The sequence below is a fragment of the Anser anser genome (genome assembly GCF_964211835.1).
Source record: "Anser anser genome assembly, chromosome: 2".
In the NCBI taxonomy this organism is placed as follows: Eukaryota; Metazoa; Chordata; class Aves; order Anseriformes; family Anatidae; genus Anser; species Anser anser.
This window is the reverse complement of record NC_139721.1, coordinates 102,185,479-102,192,672: the sequence shown is the minus strand read 5'-3', so window position 1 is coordinate 102,192,672 and position 7,194 is coordinate 102,185,479.

Genomic DNA, 7,194 nt, shown 5'->3' with positions numbered 1-7,194 from the left:
TTATTGAATTGCTGTGCTAGTCTCAGTGCATATCATGATTTTTTTCCATGCTTGTCACAGGGCTATCAAAGCCTGTATTTTGGTAGTCTCCGTGGCTGCCCTCTGTGATCCCCTTCTTACTTATGTTTGGCTGTCTCCCTGAAATACAACCACAGACTGATTTAAAGTACTACCCAGGGCTCAGGGTCACTATCCTCTCTTACGCTACTGATAGAAATATGGCACTGTTATCACTATGGTGATCAAATCCATTGGCTTGCAGATACCTGCCACCCAGCTGCTATGACCTCTGGGCCTTCCTTGGTTTTAAAAGAGTTATCTAGTCATCTCAAACATTGTCACCATTTGATCACTTTTCTACTGTCTACTCATCAGCTTCGTTGGAATTGCATTGACTGGAAAAACAGCGCAGAAAATCATCAGCTGCTAGAGCATCCCTATCTCTCTGCGGGACAGATATAACTGAATGGCAAGGTTTCCCTTTCCCTTCTGATAACCAGCAACTCCAAACACTTGAAGTGGAAGGGTTGGAAGGAAGGTGCACATGAGTTGACACTACCTATGCATCGTTTCCTTATGAGGGCTGTGAGAGGGAATGGGGTTATTTTGTGTTTGAAAGCAACACTGCAGCTGACAGATGCAGCGGCAAATTCATTGTACACGTTACAACACCACATCTGGAAGCAGCATAACAATGATTTTACACATCTGAATCATCCAGCCTCTACTGCACGAGAAAGTTTCTCTGACTCTGAGAAGACAGAAATGTATATCACCAGAGTTATGGCCTCCACAACTTTCTATAACAGCAGACAAAAACAACATAGCAGCTCTACTCAAACAAGAAAAACATTCAGAGGAAAGCTGGCAGAGCAGAGGTCCCTTGAGGGGCTTTTGAGCAGACTGCTCCTCGACAAGTTTTGTGTACACAAGAATGCCTCTTATGGCTGCATTAGGATGCAGTTTATAGTCCTGGGCTTGATCTTAATGAAGTCAGCAGGGTATTGCAGACCTGGACAGCTTAGCTGAAAGTAAAACGAAGTCCTATTGTTTCAGTAAAATCACTGATTATAAAAGTGCAAAGAGTAAGATGGAGATGACATGGACACTTTAATGAGCCATGTATGAGAGCAATCAGAGTTGTATAACTTTGAAAAAATGTAAAGATAACCTAAATGGGGGTAGAGGTAGAAAATTTTGTAGGTACAGAATGTACTTTCACTAGATCTTTCTATGTAAGAAACCCGTTTTAAGGTTTAAATCTTCTTAGCTCTTCTCAGATAAGCTGTGTGTCTCCCGCTTCACTGATACCACCCTTCCTGGGGTCATGCCAGCCTCAGAAGTAGGGCAATGCAGGAAGAAGATGTGGCACCACATTCAGGCATCATACGCTCATTCCTTTTACCACTCTGAGAATGCACGGAATGCCACTAACCTATATGAAGTCCAGGCAGACAGATTGGTAAATAAGTGACAAATCAAACCATGATTTTTTATTTTTTAATTTCTAACACATGACCCAACCCTCAGAAGCAATTCAGGCCTGTCCCAGCACTGGCAAATTACCTTGGTATGAATCAGGTTCAAATTTGTCATGCTTTCAAATGCATACCTTTTTGTGCAAATCCTACTCCTTTCTCACGCTTTCAGTGGACAGCCTGGTCATTTGTACACAGCTGTTGTGGCGAAACTGGCTCTAGGCTTAGGCTCCAAGCCTCACTTCTCCATTCATATTTCCATATCCTAAGAAAATATTCTCAAGCACAGGAGTTTTATACCAACCCCACATGTCTGGGCAGGAAGGAGAGGAATCAGATAAGTTAATTATAACAACTAAGAGACATTCCCTATGGAAAGAAACTCCAGGCCCAAAAAGAGAAGCCCAGCACCAGACCTGCCCTGCCAACCACTCAGCATGGTACCAAGAAGGTCTGCAGCACCTGGGGAAGAGCAGAGGGACTGCAGAGAGAGGAAATTTATTAATGGGGATGGTTTCAGTTACTCCCGTGTAGTCCCTGTCACATGTGGTCATGATGCAGAGATGAAATTTTTTGCTATCACGAAGGACCTCTTCAGTGAGCAGCTTCTCCACTTGAGAAACAGCAAACTACTATTCAGAACCTGGCTCAAGAATCTATTACTAAAATATTACTTTGAAACTGTAGCTATACTACACTTAGGTCTGTTACAGAAACAACATACTTGTCCATCTTCCTATCTACCTACTTCCACTGCAGCAGAGTCTGATTTCAGAAAGAGAAACTGTAAAACCCTATGAAAACTTCAAGGAACTAAAAGGGATTTCAAAGCAGCTTGCAGACTATTTCAGGATACTGTATTAGAGGCACAGTATTGAAAAAAGACCTGAAGAGCTAGTGTGGTGGATCAGCAGGATAAAGTCATATTTAAGTGAGAAAAATAGAAAACAATAGAAAAGCCAGCAAGTCAATTATAAAAACACAATACAGAAAATTAGAAAAGAATCTGAGTACTCTACAAAATCCATAATAGCTAAGAATGAGTTAAAAGTTCAAATAAGATAAATGCAGGACCAGTCAATGTGTGCTTTGTTGATGGAAAACCTGTTACATTTCTCCGAAGTGATCAACAAGGAATAACATTGATATAGTCAGCTTGGATTTTCCAAGTAGTATTTACAAAGACCCTCACTAAAATTTCCTAGAGAAATTAACCCATCATGGGATAAAGAAAGCAACACATACAATTAATAGTTATTGTGAGAAGAGATGAAAGAAATGGAGAGGTGTCATCAGTGTCCAGCTCTGCAGTCAGGTATGGGCTATGAGGTTAAAAATCTGACAAACAGGATGAAAAGTGAGATGACAAAGTTTTCTGACATATGAAGTTAATTAAAATAGATGTGGCTGATTGCAAAAAAATGCTGAAGAACTTCACAAAATAACAAACCGGCAGCTGGAATTCAGCATCGATAAAGTAAGACAGGTAACACATGACATGTAGGAGGAAACAATCCTGACTTGCATGTACAGAAATGAGCTGCCCCTCAGGTAGGAGACTTGAGCATTATAACAAGGTTTTTATCATGAGTAAGAAAAACAAAGTGAACATTAGGGATTACTAGGTAAGACAGGATTTGTTGCTTATTGGTATACCTGGAAAATGTAGACATGTTTTGGGGTATTGAAAGGGAATGACAGACTTGAGGGTGAAACAAAACCTCCTATTACATAGCTGAAGATAGCAGTCAGGCCCCCCTTTTGATTTCTCTCCTCCACGCTGAGAAAGTCCAGCTCACTCAGACTCTCCTCATACAAGTCCCTTACAGGGACAGACTGAGGGAGGAAGAATAAGACATTATTTTAATGTCATTGTGTTGCTGATCAGCTTGTTGTTGACTCCCCATTAGTTCTGTCACTTTTGTCTTAGTATAAATCCATGCTCCTTCTGGCAGAACTACATGGAGGATCGAGACATGAGCAGACACTGATCCCAGGTGTACACAGAGGTTGCCCAACACCACAAGACGAAAATACAGCAATGCTGCAGCAGATTGGACAGCTTGGTTATCCTCCTGATGCAGCTGGTTATTTTGATTTTTTTAATACATTTTTTTAAAGATCCCTTCCTGTTAAAACACAAACCAGTATAACTCTCATGGCTGAGCAGCTACAGCCTGTGATGATTATCTCCAAGTGTTCTTCAAAGGCCAGTCACTATTGCCTTCAAGCTCAAGTTCAAGTCTTTTTTAGTTGCTCAAGCTCCATGCATCCCCAGGGAGACAGCCTGATGGGCTATGAATGGCCAGGTTTTCCCTGCTAAATTCATGCAACAGCAAGAGAGATTTTTGCTGTTTCCATAATTATTCCTGGCCTATGCTATCTAAAAAGAAAGGGAAAGCTGAGGGGCAGCAAGGCAAACTAAAACAATGATGAGGCTAAAAACGAAATTAAAATAGTCTTCATGTTATTTCCACATAAACACAATTGTTTGACAAGATTTTTCTTAATAGGAAAAGGAGAGAAAATAGACCAAAAATGAGAAGTGGATGTAACTTCAAAGATAGGAACACACCAGTGGGTAATAAATATTTATAAAATAAGACATGCATCAGCCTGCCACATACACATACACTTTCTACAAAATGATATATGGATGACTAGAGCGTGATAAAGAAATGCAGAGTAAAGTAACACAGGGCCTAAATATAGACACATGTAGATTTTTCCAAATGTTGCATTTTCAAGTATATTAAAAAAAAAAAGAAGACAAGGAGGAATGGGAAACAAGAAGTTTTTTTTTTTTTTTCCCCAAACTAAACACAACTGTTTCACATCTTCATTTTTTTCTTTGTTTCTTCCTTTTTTTTTTTTTAATTTCCCTCAACTTCCAGCCTTTGTTCCTTTGTCTTATAACACGTTGTTATTCTCAATATGACAAAAGTTGTACTTTTTATGCCAAATTGTTTGATACATTTTATAAAAGAAAATGAAAGACAGACCTTTGACTGCAAGGAGATGTGGAAGTTTGTTTGGTGCCATAATGTGCTACATCCACCATTTTCAGTTAACCCCTTCCTCAGCCAGCTGCTGTCTATGAACCTTGATCAACACATTTCCTGCCACAGCAGCCAAACAAACACAATTTCTGCAAAACTGAGAGGTACTGCTTTAAATTTCTTAGACACTCCTTTGAGATCAAATTAAGGCTTGCCTGGTGCACTTAGCAGAATGGTGACCAGATCTCTGTGCTATAAAAGTGCTGTGCCTCAAGCCTGGCCCCCAGAGAATGACCTCCAACATGTCTCAGTTTGTATCCGGTAAGAGAAGTAAGGTTTTGCTGTTACCAACACTTCTTTCTCCTGCCATTCTAAGACCAAACTGGAGCTGCATTTTATTCTGTGGTGTATATTTTCCTCAATAAGGTGATTGTTCAGACCTGTGACAAGCTCACACAATCCAAAGGGCCTGGCAGTGTCACCAAGGGCATGGCTTGAAGAAGACTGAGTGGCACAAACAGAGGCTTTCCAACATAACATGGCCAGTGGTTGCAGGATCTCATGGTGTGTGTCAACAGCTCAAGTCATAACGCTCTGTGTATTTTGCAGGGCTAGGTGTTCAGAAAGACAGCTTTTTAACTTATAAAATGAGCAATTCTGCAACAGAAAAAAACCTGTCAGACAAATATAGAACCCTGAAATGACATTTTTATGCTCTCTTTTTAAAGTAATACTACACTTTAATGTACAGTAGAGCTTAATGACAGTTTTAAAGAGAAAAAGAACAGATTTGATTTTAAAGACTAGGTATAGGCGAAGTGAGTCAGACCTGATCTCAGGGAAACCAGAGGAGATCTGGAGAGGGGATGGAGTTAAGCATGGCGAGTACTTCTGATGTAGGCAATTATAACTGAAATCAGGATATAGCAAACCCCAGAATAACCAAATGCAGAAATATCCTTCTCTAAAGAGGACTTGAAAACAGCTACCACCTGAGCAAAAAGGTACATAAGTGCAGGCATGGCACTCTTCAGAAATCTTCCTGGAGTTCAGACCTAAGCCCGGGTAGTTTCAGCCAGCAGAGAACAGAGGAACTATGACTCAGATCTGTCTGTTGATGAAATTCCCTGATTTTGGTTTGCTGCGAGGCTGTTCTGGCCCGAGAGTGATTATGTTAGTTATTATGCTAGTGAACCACTTCTCTTTCCCTTCCCGCAGCCGGCTGGTGGATGCGGTGCCATGCCCTGGATTATGATGCTGCTTGGGAAAACACCAAGTGCAGAGCTGTCAAAGTGACGTGTGAGCATAGCACAGCAGAACCCATTTAGAAGGAAGAGTGAAGAACTGCCAGAGAAGAACTGGTGAGCCTGTGGTTGTCATGTAGAAAATGAAGAAAGAAGCGGATGCCCAGCCTATCCCTGAGCAGCCGGTACCCCTCCCATCCCCCAGCCAGCCACCCCACATTAATTGTCCAGCATGACGCCATATGGTACGGAATACCCCTTTGGCCAGTTTGGGTCACCTGTCCTGCTTCTGTCCTGCTTCTGTTCCCTCCCAGCTCCTGCTGCGCCCCCAGCCTCCTCGCTGGCAGGGCAGTGTGAGAAGCTGAAAAGTCCTAGACTCAGTGTAAACACTGCTCTGCAACAATTAAAACAAGTAGGAGACATTTCTTCTCAGAAAGAGCAGTCAGGCATTGGAATGGGTTGCCCAGGGAAGTGGTGGCGTCACTGTCTCTGGGGGTGTTCAAGGAAAAGGTTGGAGCTGGTGCATAGGGATGTGGTTTAGTGGGTGACATTGGTAGCAGGGTGATGGTTGGACCAGATGACCTTGAAGGTCTTTTCCAACCTTAATGATTCTACGTTATACTGATGAGAGGCTAGAGCCTGAGTTGGAAAATGTCATGTGGAACATGTGGAACGAGGTACATAAGGCTGCAGTTTGCTAGGTCCTACATTTCTGCCACCTAACCTTACCCATAAAAGTGGCCTACAAGAAAGCTGGAGAGGGACTCTATGAGGGAGCATAGCCATGGAACCAGGAATAACGTCTTTGAACAGATGGAAGGGAGATTTAGATTAGATGTGATGTGAGGAAGAAATTCTTCACCCGGAGCACAAAGTGCACATGGGAATTAGTGCTGAAGATGCACCTTGCATCTGTTCTTTTCCATAAAGAATAAAATGAAATTACCTAAAAAACGGTGTTAAAAATAAACCCGGGGCACAGGATGGGAGGTGCAGGGCAGTTCCTGTGGCCGAGGGGCAGCCTTTCTGGCAAGCCAAATGGCCTGGGGGAGCCAGCCCCAGAAAAGGGGTCCTCAGCCCCCCCCAACCCTCCTCCTTGTCCATGTGAGGGCATCTTCCAGGCTGCTCCCAACACAGCCACCTTTGGCCACGCATGGGCCACTCCAGCACAGAGGCTTGATGAGGTCACAGTGGCCACCACTGCCTGGCCTTTGCTGCGGGCCCTATAAAACAGGCCCCCTGCAGCTGTCCCACCACACGCTGAGCATCTAGGCCCTCTGACTGCCAGCTTGTGCGGCAGGAAGAAGACTAGAAGCAGCAAGGCAAGCGGCAGGCCTCCTTGGTGTGCGAGGACAGTGATGCAGTCCGGTGAAGCACCAAGGAGGAATGCACCTGATCAGAAGGAGATGTGTTGTGGGTGGAGGGATGGCGCCAGTGGCACAAGAGACACCAATGCCCAAGGGACCTCTGGCG